The following is a 15,062-nucleotide window of genomic DNA, read 5'->3' as shown; positions in this document are numbered from 1 at the left end:
TAAATTCTAGCTAATGAAAAATTGAGCCCTAGGGACCAGCAGTTAGCGTAATTTTCAAGCCACTGGGTCCAGGACTTGAACCATGGTCAGCCATATAGGAATCCAACGATGTAACTGCTATGCCATCTGCTGTCCCCAAGGAACAAGATTTCTATACCCCAGAAAGGGCCAAGTGATGAAGAGCAGGTAGGCAGTCCACGTGGAAAACTCCAGTTATTAACCTAGCCTGTTCGGTGACTATTCAGTGCCTAGCCTCAAATCTGCCTTGGCAGTGTTGCCTGAAAAGCTGTTGTTGAATTCTGCCCCTTTGGCAAAACATGGCCATTAATGCTAAAATGAGTAGAAAAACTAGAAAATGTGTTGAGTATATCTGCAGCCCACTGGCATATCAACACACAAGGCTCTGAAGTCAAAATGTTCACACGCTTAAATAGTGAAGAACACTGAAACATTCAGGTCCATCACTCGAAAGAAATCAAAGCAGACAACTAAAGGAGATTTGTTCCACCTTAGAGTCTCATGAGTTCCTCTGCAGTACGGGGTACTCTTGGGTCTTCAATGTCCTTGGGATATCTGGCCCTATCATTCTCAAGGTAATAACTACCAATTCCATTCCTATAACACCCATTCTTGACCTTGTTCTATCATACTACTGAGAAATATCTAAGAAGGCTCCAATACCATTAAGAAAATATAAACAGTTGGGACCAGCAGTTAGTGTAATGGCTACGTCGCTGGACTCCCATGTAGTCGACTATGGTTTGCGTCCCGGACCCGGTGGTTTAAAAAACTCACGCCGGGCACATGTGCGTGCGTACCCAAGATCCCAAGAGGATAATGGAGGAGAAGGGATTGTGGTGTGGCCATCCCCCCTGGGGGGTGATTTCTCGCTTCTGTCTCTCTGTCTCTCTCTGTCTGTCTGGCGAGCGCATGCGCCCTATAGCAAAAACCTCTCAAAAAAAAAGAATACCCAGCTAAAAAATAACTGAGCTAGAATTCAAACTCAATACTTCCTATCTTTAACTTGTCCAATACTTGATTGTATTCAAGAGATAAGGAAAAAATAATGTAACCATAAAATTGGCAAAGAATGCAAGTGGTGTTGGTTCTTGGTAAGATGCATCATTCTAAATCCTACTCACTACTGAAGTCTTCTATCTGAGCCTCTGCCCACCATCAAAGGAGCAATAGTTAGGTTGGAGAATACAGCTTACTGTTGGGTTGTTGTCTCTAATGTTTATTTGGTATTTCCCACAGTGGCAAAGGCTTAATAATGCCTTTTGGATGAGTGGAGGAGTAGATGGAAAGATAACAAATATACAGATAGCCTTCGAGGGAGGTTTTGGTCAACGTAAAGGAATGTTCATATTATTAACATTTCCATTACAAGATTTTGAAATGCAGTCATGCAAGCCAACTCTTGATTGCACTTTAGTTTTGCTAAGTTACTAAACTATAGAAAACAGAAAGCACTGATATATATATATATATACATATATATATATGTGTGTGTGTGTGTGTGTGTGTATGTGTGTGTGTGTGTGTGTGTGTGTGTGTGTGTATATATATATATATTTGTTTTTAAAGAATTATTTAATTGGGGGTCCAGCAGTTAGCACAGCGGTTATATCACTGGATTCCCACATGGTCAACCATGGTTCAAGTCTTGGAAGTGGTGGCTTGAAACTCATGCTGAGCACGTATGCGTATGTGCCCAAGATTCTGGGAGGAGAATGGAGAAGGGATTGTGGTAGGGCCATCCACACTGGGGAGGTGATTTCTCACTGTCCTTCTTATTGTCTCTGTCTGAGGAGCACACATGCCGTAAGGCAAAAACCTCTAAAAAATTATTTAATTATTCATTATTATTCTCCTTTTTATTTTTACCAGAGAGAGAAAGAGGAAAAGTGAAAAAACAACTTGCCAGATCTGAGATTCAAACCATGGTCGGCCATGTGGGAGTCTAGTGCTTCAACTAACGCTCCACCTACTGGCCGTTACAACTGTTATTTTAAGAACCAGAGAATGAAAGGTGGGTAAAAGAAAAGTTTATGGAACAATATAAATTGAGTAAGTAAGAGGCTGGCCCCACGGTTCAGTGGTAACATACTGCTCAAAATAAGCCAGATCCCACATGGTAAACATGGCGTGAATCTCCAGCCTAGCCTGAAACATGTGGGTCACGTGTGTGAGTTCTCAAGATGCAGTGGGCTAGAGGGCTGTCTGAAGGGGATGGACACATGCTGAGACCCTGTGGAGGGTGCTCCTTTCTCTCTCTTTCACCACTTGCTCTCGCATGTGCATGCATGTACTCTATTCATGAGTAAAGGAAAAAAAAAACTTAAGGAAAAAATAAATGCACTGAGTAAGTAAAAAGGAAATCAAAGCATTATCACTACAAAAAACAAACACAAAAGAAGGCAGTCAGAAAGGTAAGGAGGAATGAAAAATCTAGAAGACAGAGAAAACAATGAACAAAGTGGCAATATTAAGTTCTTCTCTTCTTATCAGTAATTAGCTTTAAATGTAAATGTAAAGCGCATGCGCTTGCCAGACAGACAGACAGAGACAGAGAGACAGAAAGCGAGAAATCAACCCCCAGGGGGGATGGTCACACCACAATCCCTTCTCCTCCGTTCTCCTCTCGGGATCTTGGGCACGCACGCACACGTGCCCGGCGTGAGTTTTAAGCCACCGGGTCCAGGACGTGAACCACGGACGACTACGTGGGAGTCCAGCGACATAGCCATTACACTAACTGCTGGTTCCCTAAATAGGTTAAATTCTAAAATCAAAAGACATAGATTGGAGGAATGGGTTAAAATAAAAAATAGGTGGGGCCGGTAGGTAGTGTGGTGCACTGAACTCTCACATGGCTGTGGTTTGAATCACGAACCTGGAGGCTTGCTTTCTCATTTTCTCTCTCTCTTTCTCACTTGCGCTGTCCCTCTCTGGTCAAATTTAATTAATTAATTAATTAATTAATTCTTAAAAAAAAAAGGATCCAACTATATGCTGTCTACAACAGACTCACTTTAAATCTAAGAATATACCAACTGAAAAGGAAAAGGATGATATTCCATGCAAATGGTAAGTAAAAGCACACAGGATAGCTATACTAAAGTCTGACAAAATAGACTTGAAATAAAAAACCATTACAAGTGACAAAAAGAGAACACTATGGTTAAAGGAAAACTCATCATAAAGATAAAATAACTGTAAATATATATGCACCAAACCTAGAGGTCCTAAACATACGAGAGCAACTTAAACAGAACTGAGTGGTAGAATAGTCAGCAATGAGATAATACTCATAGTGGGAAACTTTAACAATCCATTTTCAGTAATGGCAAGAACTGGACTGAAAATCAGTAAGGAGACAGAAGACTTGACCACTACGGATCAATTGGGCCTCACAGACATAGAACATTCCACCCAACAACAGCAGGAGATACATTTTTCTCAAGTGCATGTGAAACATTCTCCACCACAAACTGCATCTTAAGCCACAAGTCTTAACAAATTCGGGAAGATTGAAGTCATACAAAAGATCTATTCCATTCACAACAGAATAAAACCAGAAGTAACAGCACAGGAAAACTGGAAAATCTACAAATATGTGAAAATTAAACAGCCCACTTTTGGGGAACCAGCAGTTAGCGTAATGGCTATGTCGCTGGACTCCCAAGTAGTCGACCGCGGTTCACATCCCGGACCTGGTGGCTTAAAACTCACACTGGGCGCGTGTGCGTGCGTGCCCAAGATCCCGAGAGGAGAATGGAGGAGAAGGGATTACGGTGTGACCATCCCCACTGGGGGTGATTTCTCGCTTTCTGTCTCTATGTCTCTGTCTGTCTGGCAAGCACACGCGTCCTATAGCGAAAACCTCTTCAAAAAACAAAAACAAAAAAGAAAGAAACAAACAAAAAAAATATATATATATGTGTGTGTGTGTGTGTGTGTGTATGTGTGTGTGTGTGTGTGTGTGTGTGTGTGTGTATATATATATATATTTGTTTTTAAAGAATTATTTAATTGGGGGTCCAGCAGTTAGCACAGCGGTTATATCACTGGATTCCCACATGGTCAACCATGGTTCAAGTCTTGGAAGTGGTGGCTTGAAACTCATGCTGAGCACGTATGCGTATGTGCCCAAGATTCTGGGAGGAGAATGGAGAAGGGATTGTGGTAGGGCCATCCACACTGGGGAGGTGATTTCTCACTGTCCTTCTTATTGTCTCTGTCTGAGGAGCACACATGCCGTAAGGCAAAAACCTCTAAAAAATTATTTAATTATTCATTATTATTCTCCTTTTTATTTTTACCAGAGAGAGAAAGAGGAAAAGTGAAAAAACAACTTGCCAGATCTGAGATTCAAACCATGGTCGGCCATGTGGGAGTCTAGTGCTTCAACTAACGCTCCACCTACTGGCCGTTACAACTGTTATTTTAAGAACCAGAGAATGAAAGGTGGGTAAAAGAAAAGTTTATGGAACAATATAAATTGAGTAAGTAAGAGGCTGGCCCCACGGTTCAGTGGTAACATACTGCTCAAAATAAGCCAGATCCCACATGGTAAACATGGCGTGAATCTCCAGCCTAGCCTGAAACATGTGGGTCACGTGTGTGAGTTCTCAAGATGCAGTGGGCTAGAGGCCTGTCTGAAGCGGAGCTGAGACCCTGTGGAGGGTGCTCCTTTCTCTCTCTTTCACCACTTGCTCTCGCATGTGCATGCATGTACTCTATTCATGAGTAAAGGAAAAAAAAAACTTAAGGAAAAAATAAATGCACTGAGTAAGTAAAAAGGAAATCAAAGCATTATCACTACAAAAAACAAACACAAAAGAAGGCAGTCAGAAAGGTAAGGAGGAATGAAAAATCTAGAAGACAGAGAAAACAATGAACAAAGTGGCAATATTAAGTTCTTCTCTTCTTATCAGTAATTAGCTTTAAATGTAAATGTAAAGCGCATGCGCTTGCCAGACAGACAGACAGAGACAGAGAGACAGAAAGCGAGAAATCAACCCCCAGGGGGGATGGTCACACCACAATCCCTTCTCCTCCGTTCTCCTCTCGGGATCTTGGGCACGCACGCACACGTGCCCGGCGTGAGTTTTAAGCCACCGGGTCCAGGACGTGAACCACGGACGACTACGTGGGAGTCCAGCGACATAGCCATTACACTAACTGCTGGTTCCCTAAATAGGTTAAATTCTAAAATCAAAAGACATAGATTGGAGGAATGGGTTAAAATAAAAAATAGGTGGGGCCGGTAGGTAGTGTGGTGCACTGAACTCTCACATGGCTGTGGTTTGAATCACGAACCTGGAGGCTTGCTTTCTCATTTTCTCTCTCTCTTTCTCACTTGCGCTGTCCCTCTCTGGTCAAATTAAATTAATTAATTAATTAATTAATTCTTAAAAAAAAAAGGATCCAACTATATGCTGTCTACAACAGACTCACTTTAAATCTAAGAATATACCAACTGAAAAGGAAAAGGATGATATTCCATGCAAATGGTAAGTAAAAGCACACAGGATAGCTATACTAAAGTCTGACAAAATAGACTTGAAATAAAAAACCATTACAAGTGACAAAAAGAGAACACTATGGTTAAAGGAAAACTCATCATAAAGATAAAATAACTGTAAATATATATGCACCAAACCTAGAGGTCCTAAACATACGAGAGCAACTTAAACAGAACTGAGTGGTAGAATAGTCAGCAATGAGATAATACTCATAGTGGGAAACTTTAACAATCCATTTTCAGTAATGGCAAGAACTGGACTGAAAATCAGTAAGGAGACAGAAGACTTGACCACTACGGATCAATTGGGCCTCACAGACATAGAACATTCCACCCAACAACAGCAGGAGATACATTTTTCTCAAGTGCATGTGAAACATTCTCCACCACAAACTGCATCTTAAGCCACAAGTCTTAACAAATTCGGGAAGATTGAAGTCATACAAAAGATCTATTCCATTCACAACAGAATAAAACCAGAAGTAACAGCACAGGAAAACTGGAAAATCTACAAATATGTGAAAATTAAACAGCCCACTTTTGGGGAACCAGCAGTTAGCGTAATGGCTATGTCGCTGGACTCCCAAGTAGTCGACCGCGGTTCACATCCCGGACCTGGTGGCTTAAAACTCACACTGGGCGCGTGTGCGTGCGTGCCCAAGATCCCGAGAGGAGAATGGAGGAGAAGGGATTACGGTGTGACCATCCCCACTGGGGGTGATTTCTCGCTTTCTGTCTCTATGTCTCTGTCTGTCTGGCAAGCACACGCGTCCTATAGCGAAAACCTCTTCAAAAAACAAAAACAAAAAAGAAAGAAACAAACAAAAAAAAAACCAGCCCACTTTTGAAAAAAGTTTATTTTTTCGGGGGGGAGGGAGGTGGGTGGGAAGACAACACCTTCAAGACTCTCATGCTACAATCTTCACTGTAGCCTTCCCCACCAGCCAGGATCGCTGGCGTGCTGTGAGTGCCCAGCATGCACAGGCTGACTCAAGAACCAAACCCTAACTTTTCATTAAAAACCCGGCACTGTGGTGCAGTGCGTTACCACTTCACCATCAAGACAAGCCCTAAACAGCCCAAGGTTAAAAGAAAAAGAAGGAAATACAAGTCAATGGAAATTAGAAAATACCTTGAGACAAATGAAAATGAAAGCAAGACATACCAAAACTTATGGGATGCAGAACAAGTCAGTGGTAAGAGAGTTCATAGTTGTAAAAGTGTGTTTAAAAAGAGGAAAAATCTTGGACCAACTGGTAGTGTGGTGGTTAAGGTGTATGGCCAACTATGCAGTTCAAGTCCCAGACCCAGTGCCTCAAAAAACGTGCCACACAAAATACTAAGAGGAGAAGAGACTCCCATGAGGCCATCCCCTCAAGGGGAGCTTTCTCTCTCTCTCTGTCACTCTCCAGTGAGAACACACGCCCTATCGCAGATTTAAAGGAAGAAAGATCTCAAACCAACCACCTAACTTCACATATAAAAAAGTAGAAGAAGAACAGGGCCAGCAGGTAACATGAACGTTTAGGTGACTGGATCTCACATGGCCAACTGGCTTTAAAAAATCACAGTACGGGGCCAGCAGGTGATGGGGTGGTTAAGGCACTAGACTCCCACATCGCTGACTGCCATTCAAATCCTGGGCTTGGTGGCTTGCTTTCTCATTTTCCCTCTCTCCCCGTCTCTCTCTGGTGAACGTACATGCCCTGTAGCAAATTTAAAATAATAATAATAGTAATAATAATAATAAATAAAACTAAGTATTTTTTTAAGTTAAATTAAAAAAAAAAAATCAGAACATGCTGTGTATATGTGCATGCATGCCCCAAATCCGAGAGAGTGGAAAGAAGGGACTATGATGTAACTATCCTCCCTGGGGATGATTTCTCATTTTCCCTCCTCTCTCTGTTTCTCTCTGGCAAGTGCATGTGCCCTATAGTATTAAAAAAAAAAAAAAAAGAGTGAGAGAAAGGAAAAAAAAGAACAAACTAAACCCAAAGCTAGCAGAAGTTAAGAAATAATAAAGATTAGGGTAGAGATAAACAAAATAAAGAACAAAAATTTGTCAGACTGGGTTGGCCCCATGACATAGTAGTTAAGGAAACCAGCCACAGGGCAAATCCTGGATCTGGTAGCGTGAAAAACATGTTGGGCATGTGTGTGTGCATGGCTAAAATCTTTTCAGGATGGAGAAATAGAGAAGAGACTGCAGCATGACCATGTCCCATTTGGGGATGCTTCCCCTTCCCTCTTTCTCTGTTTCTGTCTGTCTCTGGCAAGTGCACACACCCACTGGCAATATTAAAAAGAAAAAGAAAAACAATAAAACAATTAAACTAAGAGTAAGAGAAAAAGAAAAACAATGAAACTAAGAGCAATTTTTTTTTTTGAGAGAGAGAGAATTTTTTTTTTATTGTTGTTTCATTTTTTGCTATAGGGCGTGTGTGCTTGCCAGAGAGACAGAGAGACAGGGAAACAGAAAACAAGAAACCATCCCCCAGGGGGATGGTCATGCCACAATCCCTTCTCCATTTCTCTTAAGATCTTGGGCAAGCACATACATGCTCCTGGCGTGAGTCTGTTTTGTTCTTTTTGTAAAGAATTATTGTGTTTAACTTTATTTATTTATTTAATTTGACCAGAGAGGGACAGAGTAAGAGAGAGAGAGAGAGAGACAAAGAGAGAGAAAGGGGAAAAGTGAGAAAGCAAGTCACCAGGTCCAGGATTCAAACTGTAGTTAGTCATGTGGGTGTCTAGCATCTTAACCACCATGCTGCCTGCTGGCCCCCACGTGTAGTTTTAAGTCGCTGGGTCCAGGACTTGAACGGTTGACTATGTGGTAGTCCAATGATGTAACCATTATGTCATCTGCTGGTCCTCTAAGAGTACATTTTTTTAAAAGATCATGAAAATTGACAGAAAGAAAAAAAGAGAAGACTCATATAACTAAAATCAGAAGTGAGAGAGAGGACACTATAACACCACAGAAATCAAAAAGGTTATTAAGAGAATACTATGAACAACTGGTACACCAACCAAGTGGATAACCTTGAAGAAATTAATAAATTCCTAGAGACACGACTTATTAAGACTCATCATGAAGAAACAGAGAAGGAAAAAAGATTAATAATGAGTAAGGAGATTGAATCAGTAATCAAAAACGCACCAACAGAGAAAAGCTCAGGGCCAGATGGCTTCACTGGAGGATGCTACCAAACATTTAAAGGAGAATTAATGCCAAGCTTTCACAAACCTTTCCAAAAAACTGATGAGGGAGAAATACTTCCACGCTCGATCTAGGATGCCAGCATTCTATACCAAGTCACACAAAGGTACTAAAAGAAAACTACAGGGCAGTATCTCTGATGAATATTGATGTAAAATCCTTAACAAAATGCTAGCAAGCATAATTAATAGCATATTAAAAGGTTAGAGAAAATGACCTGGTAGGATTTATTCCTGGAATTAAAGATGGCTCAACAGATGCAAATGAATGAATGTAATCCACCATATAGGCAAATGAAGTACAAAAACCACCTATCAAGTGGTACATAAAAAACAGTTGACAAGATTCAACACCCTTTCATGATGCAAATATTCAACAATCCAGAAATAAAAGGAAACTGCTTTAGATCCTTTTGTGCTTCATAAACATGATGACTGAGAGTTCACGCCACTGTGAGATGTGCCTCCCTTGAGCCTTGTTACGACGTTGGCACAGTACCCATCTGACATGAAAAAAAACGAAGGAAGTTTTTTTTTACCATAATAAAGGCTACTTATGAAAACTCCACAGCTATCATAATCAGAGAAAGACTGGACACTTTCCCTAATGACAGGACAGGATCTCTGATGAATACTAGTGTAAAAATCCTTAACGAAATACTAGCACACATGATTCAATAGCATGTTAAAAGGTTACACAAAATGACCTGGTAGGATTCGTTCCTAGAATATAAAGATGGTTCAACATATGCAAATCAATGGATTAATAATGTGGTCCACCTATAGGAGTTCACTGTCAGGAACAAAGCAAGGATCCCCACTTCTATTTAATATAAGACAACCTCAGAGGCTAGCAGGAGGCATAGTGGTTAAGGTGATGGACTCCTACACGGTCAACTGCAGTTCAAGTCCCAACCTGGCAGCTTGAAACTCACACTGTGTGTGTGTGTGTGTGTGTGTACCCAAAATCCCAAGAGGAAAATGGAGAAGAGACTGCAGTGTGGCCATTGCCCCGAGGGATGATTTCTTGTTTTCTGTCTTTCTGGTGAGTGCATGTGCCCTATAACAAAAACCTTTCTCCTGGGGCCAGCAGGTGGCCTGATGGTTAGGGCCCTAGACTCCCACATGGCCAAACACAGTGAGTCCCAGATCTGGTGACTTGCTTTTCTACTCTCCCTCTCTGGTCAAATTAAAACATAATAAATAAAATTAAGTAAATCATTCTTTTAAAAATTTCTCAAAAAAAAAAAAAAGAGAACTTCTAAACATTTATGGAAAAATGGAATTAAAGTATGAGTTTATTTTGGTACAAAAAGTTTTGAAATCCATGCATAGTTTTTACAAAACACACATTTTTCCATAAAATTTTGAAGACCCCACTTTCTATGGTATTAGAAGCCCTATCCAGAGTAATTAGACAAAATTTTAAAAGACACCCAAATTGGAAAGGAATAGGTAAACTTATCTCTGGTCACAGATGACATGACTTTCTGCGTAGAATATTCTAAATATTCCACACAAAAAAATCGATTAGAACTAATGAATTCAGAAAAGTTGTGAAATATAAAATCACCATAACAAAAATCCGTTGCATTTTTATACTAACTGAATAATCCAGAAAGAAATTAAGAAAATAATTTAGGGACAGCTGGTAGATGGTGGTTAAGGTAGCTGGATCTCACTGTATGGTGTGAGTCCTGGGCCTGGTGGCTTGAAAAACATGCCAAGCATGTGTGCATGCATGCCCAAATTTTTGAAAGGAGAGCAAGGATTCCTACAATTCACAACAACAGAACACCAGGGGCCAGCAGGTGGTGTGGTGGTTAAAGGTGTTGGATTCCCGCGTGGCTGACTATGGTTCAGACCTGGTGGCTTGGTTTCTCGCTTTCCCTTTTTCTCTCTCTCTCTCTGATCAAATTAAAAATTAATAATAACAAATGGAAATAAACATTTTTTAGAAAACATAAATAATCAAATAACCTAAATAAAAAATGGAACAAGAGACCAGCCCATGGTGTGATGGTGAAGTTGGCTGGACCCTACATGGCCAACTGTACGGTTTGAGTCCCAGACCTGACTGCTTGAAAAACAAGCCCAGTATGGGGCCAGCAGGTGGCACAGTGGTTAAAGTACTAGACTACCATATGGTCAACTGCAGTTTGAGTCCTGGAGCTGGCAGCTTGAAACTCACGCCAGGTGCATGTGCATGTGGGCCCAAAATCCCCAGAGGAGAATGGAAGAGAAGGGACTGTGGCATGGCTACCGTCCCTGGGGGGGGATTTCTTGCTTTCTGTCTCTGTGTCTCTGGTGAGTGCAAGTAACTTATAGCAAAAATCTCCAAAAAGAAAAAAGAAAAGAAAGAAAAGAAAAACAAGTCAGGCATTTGTGTGTTCATGCCCAAAATCACTAATGGAGGAAGAAATAGAAACGTGACTGGTGTGACCATCCCCTGTGGTGGGTGCTCTCTCTGTCTCTCTGCATGAACATAGAAACCCTCTGACAAAATTTTATAAAAGGGAGAGAAGGGAAGGGTTTGAATATATACTTCCTTAGATGATATACAAATGGCCAACAAGCATATGAAAAGATATTCAGTATCATTATTTACTAGAGAAATGCAAATTGAAACCACAATGAGTATTACTATCTCACACACATTAGGATGGCTACTTTAAAAAAAAAAAGAATTATTTATTTAATTTTATTTATTCATTCATTTATTTTAATTTGACCAGAGAGAGACACACAGAAAGAGAGACGGAGGGAAAGTGAGTAAACAAGCTACCAGGTCCGAGACTCAAACCATGATCAGCCATGAGGCAGTGTCCAGTGCCTTAACCACCATGCCACCTGCTGGTCCCCAGGATGGCTACTTTTTAAAATTTGGGAGTTTGTTAATTTTTTTTCTATAGGGCATGCAATGCTAGCCAGAAAGAGACAGAGAGACAAAGCGACAAATTACCCACCGGGGGGATGGCCACACAGCAATCCCTTCTCCTATATTCCTTCTCAGGATTTGGGAGGACACATACATGAGCTCTGCATGCTTTTCAAGCAGCTTACTCTAGGACTTGAACCACACAGTCGGTCATATGGGATCCAGCCACCTTAACCACCATGCCACAGGCTAGACAAGATAGCTACTATTTAAAAAAAAAAAAAAAAAGAAAAGCAGAAAATAACTACTGTTGGTGAAAATGCATACTTTCAATGGGCTCATTCAATGTAACCACTATGGAATGTAGTATGGAGTTTCCTCGAAACATTCAAAATAGAACTACCACACGATCCAACAATCCTACTACTGGGTGTATAGCCAAAAGAATTAAAAGTAGGGTATTCAAGAGATATTTCAGCAACTAAAATGTCCGACTGATGAGTGAATAGACAAAATGTACTAAATGCATACAATGAAATGGCATTCAGCCTTAAAAAGGAAGGAATTTTGACACATGCTACAACATGGGTGAACCTTGAGGACATTGTGCTAAGTGAAATAAGCTAGTTACAAAAAGGCAAATACAGCATGACTCCATTTACATGAAGTAGCTAGAGTAGTTGAATTCATACAGGCAGAAAACACAATGGTGGTTGGTAGGAACTAGGTGAAGACGAGTTTTCTAATGGATCCAGAGTTTCAGATTTATAAAATGAAGATGTTCTGAAAAATCAGTTTCAGGGACCAGCAGGTGGCATGGGGGTTAAGGTGCTGGACACTCCTGCATGGCTGACCATGGTTCAAGTCCCAGACCTGGTGGCTTGCTTTCTCACTTCCCCTCTCTCTCTTTGTGTGTATCTCTCTCTATCAAATTAAAAATAAATGAATGGATGAATAAAATTAACTAAATAATTCTTTAAAAAATCTGCTTCACAACAATACAAATATAATAAACACTAATAATGAGCTATATACTTAAAAGTGATTAAGATGGTAAATTTTATGTTCCTACCACAATTTTAAAAAGGGAGGAAAAGCATCAAAACTCTTATCTAACACAAATAAGATCAGTGACATCAGAGATTACAGTCTCACATGGAAAATGAAGAGTAAACATTGAGAACCTGGGTGGTTAAGGCATATCAGGATGTCCAGGCGAACACTAAGAGCCTAACTATGAATCAGGGTAAACTACACTCCAACTAGTACTTCTCTGAACATGTGTCCAACGGATATGAAGCTTGGGGAATTCACTGTACCCCAAGATAATTTAGATCCACACAGGATCGAAACCCACCAGTCCAACTGAATGAGCTCCTCAACTACTAATCCTTGGACCAATAGTTTCCCTGGCAAGAGTAATAGTCCCATCTGTTTTGTTCTTGGAAAACATTGGCTCTTTTTTTTTTTTTTAAAAAGAATTATTCATTTTTATTTCATTTTATTTGTTATTATTATTTATTTTTTAATTTGATCAGAGAGAGACAGAAAGAAAGGGAAAGTGAGAAAACAAGCTACCAGGTCCAGGATTTGAACTGTGGTTGGCCATGTGGGAGTACAGTGCCTTAATCACCATGCTACCTGCTGGTCCTAACATTGGTTCTTTATTAAGAGATTATATTGAGGGACCAGCAAGTGGCATAATGGCTGCATTGCTAGACTCCCAATGTAGTCAACTGTGGTTTGAGTCCTGGACCCTGCGGCTTAAAACTCATGTGGGTACGTGTGCGTGCCAAGCCCAAGATCTCAAGAAGAGAATGGAGAAGGAGAGATTGAGGCTTGGCCGTCATCTCTGGGGGGGTGATTTCTCACTTTCTGTGTCTCTGTCTCTCTTGGTCTCTCTGGTGAACGCACGTGTCTTATAGCAAAAATCTCTTTCTCCAAAAATAAATAAATAAATAAAAAAGATTATATTGGGCTGGTTCTGTAATCTAGTGATTAAGGGAGCTGGACGCACATGGCCAACCGTGGTTCGAATCCTAGCTCCAGAGTATGTGCTCCTGGGCATATGTGCATGCATGCTCCAAATCCCAGCAGGATAGAGAAATGGAGAAAAAGAGACTCCATCTAACATTTTTGGCACTGAAATGTTCTTTGTGGAGGCTGGATGGTGGCACAGCAGTAAAATGTGATGCTCTGCAAGGCTGACTCACATGGGAGGGTTCCCAGTTCTGCCCAGGGGCCTCCATAAGCACACCAAGGACACGCAAACCCATCATCCAGCTGAATTTGAGAGTAGACTACGGCATCAAGATCCTGTTGGGGACGTTCTCTCTGTCGCTCTCACTCATAGAAGAAATAAATAAGTAAATAATCTTAAAAAAAAAAAATTCTTTCTATTATGGTAATGATAAGAGATCATTTAGGCTGGGGTGTGGATATGTGTACACAATTATATGTTTGCACATACATGTGTGTTTTACAGATCAATGAAATAAAAAAAAAACCCTGGGAATTGTGCCAGCAGGTAGCATGGTGGTTAAAGCACTGGACTTCCACACAGCTGATTATGGTTTAAATCCCAGACCTAGCAGCTTGAAAAATCACACCAGGCATGTCTGCATGCATGCCCCAAACCCCCAGAAAATACAAGAGAAGAAAGGATTGTGATATGGCCAGAGGGTGATGTCTTACTTTCCCTCTGTCTATCTCTGGCAAGTGCACATAACCTCTGACAAAAGCCCAAGATAAACAAACAAAAAACAAACAACATCTGGGAATCGATTTTACATCAATTACTATTAGAACAAAGCCTTAGAGATCCTTTTAGTCTTACAATGCTATAATTCTTTTTATCCCTACTTTTTGTTTGTTTAATTTGCCAGAGTGAGTGTACACTTGCCAGAGAGAGACAGAAGAGAGTGAGAGGAGGAGAAAACACTGTCAATGGGCCTGGTCTTGTTGTAATCCCTTTCCCTCCATTTCTTCCATCCTGTCGGGGTTTGGGGCATGCATGCACACATACTCAGAGTGTTTCTCCAGCCATGGGGGGGCAAGATTTGAACTGCCTGGTCTGCCATGTGGAATCTAGCTCCCTTAACCTTTAGGCCATGGGGCCTGTCCTATGATCCTATAATTCTAACCAACACAATGATCTAGAGAAAAGCTGCTCAGGGTAGTTGTCAGCACTAGTGTTGGGCTCTTTCGCTAGTTTTCTTTTACGTAGTGTTTCTCATGAAAAGTTCTCTTATTGGGGCCAGCAAGTGGTATGGTGGTTAAGGCGCTGGACTGCCCACATGGTTGACTGCAGTGTGAGTCTCGGATCTGGTGAATTAAAAACTGCATCAGGCATATGCCCACGCGCACGCACATGTGTGTGTGCCCAAAATCCCGAGAGGAGAATGGAGGAGAAGGGATTGCAGTGTGGCC

The 15,062-nt window shown here is 40.9% G+C and overlaps 1 protein-coding gene and 1 non-coding gene across 2 annotated transcripts in view; one reads left to right on the top strand and one right to left on the bottom strand.

Moving 5' to 3' along the window:
• Positions 1-15,062, bottom strand: part of USP49 (ubiquitin specific peptidase 49) — a 108,253-nt gene that overhangs the window by 38,236 nt on the left and 54,955 nt on the right.
• Positions 9,163-9,264, top strand: LOC114007828 (small nucleolar RNA U13). The gene has a single exon (XR_003549418.1). It is a non-coding gene; the product is annotated as a small nucleolar RNA U13 (small nucleolar RNA).

This window comes from Tupaia chinensis, unplaced genomic scaffold (assembly GCF_000334495.1).
Source record: "Tupaia chinensis unplaced genomic scaffold, TupChi_1.0 Scaffold000238_1, whole genome shotgun sequence".
In the NCBI taxonomy this organism is placed as follows: Eukaryota; Metazoa; Chordata; class Mammalia; order Scandentia; family Tupaiidae; genus Tupaia; species Tupaia belangeri.
Note: the sequence above shows the minus strand (reverse complement) of the source record. Positions and strands in the feature narration are given on the sequence as shown.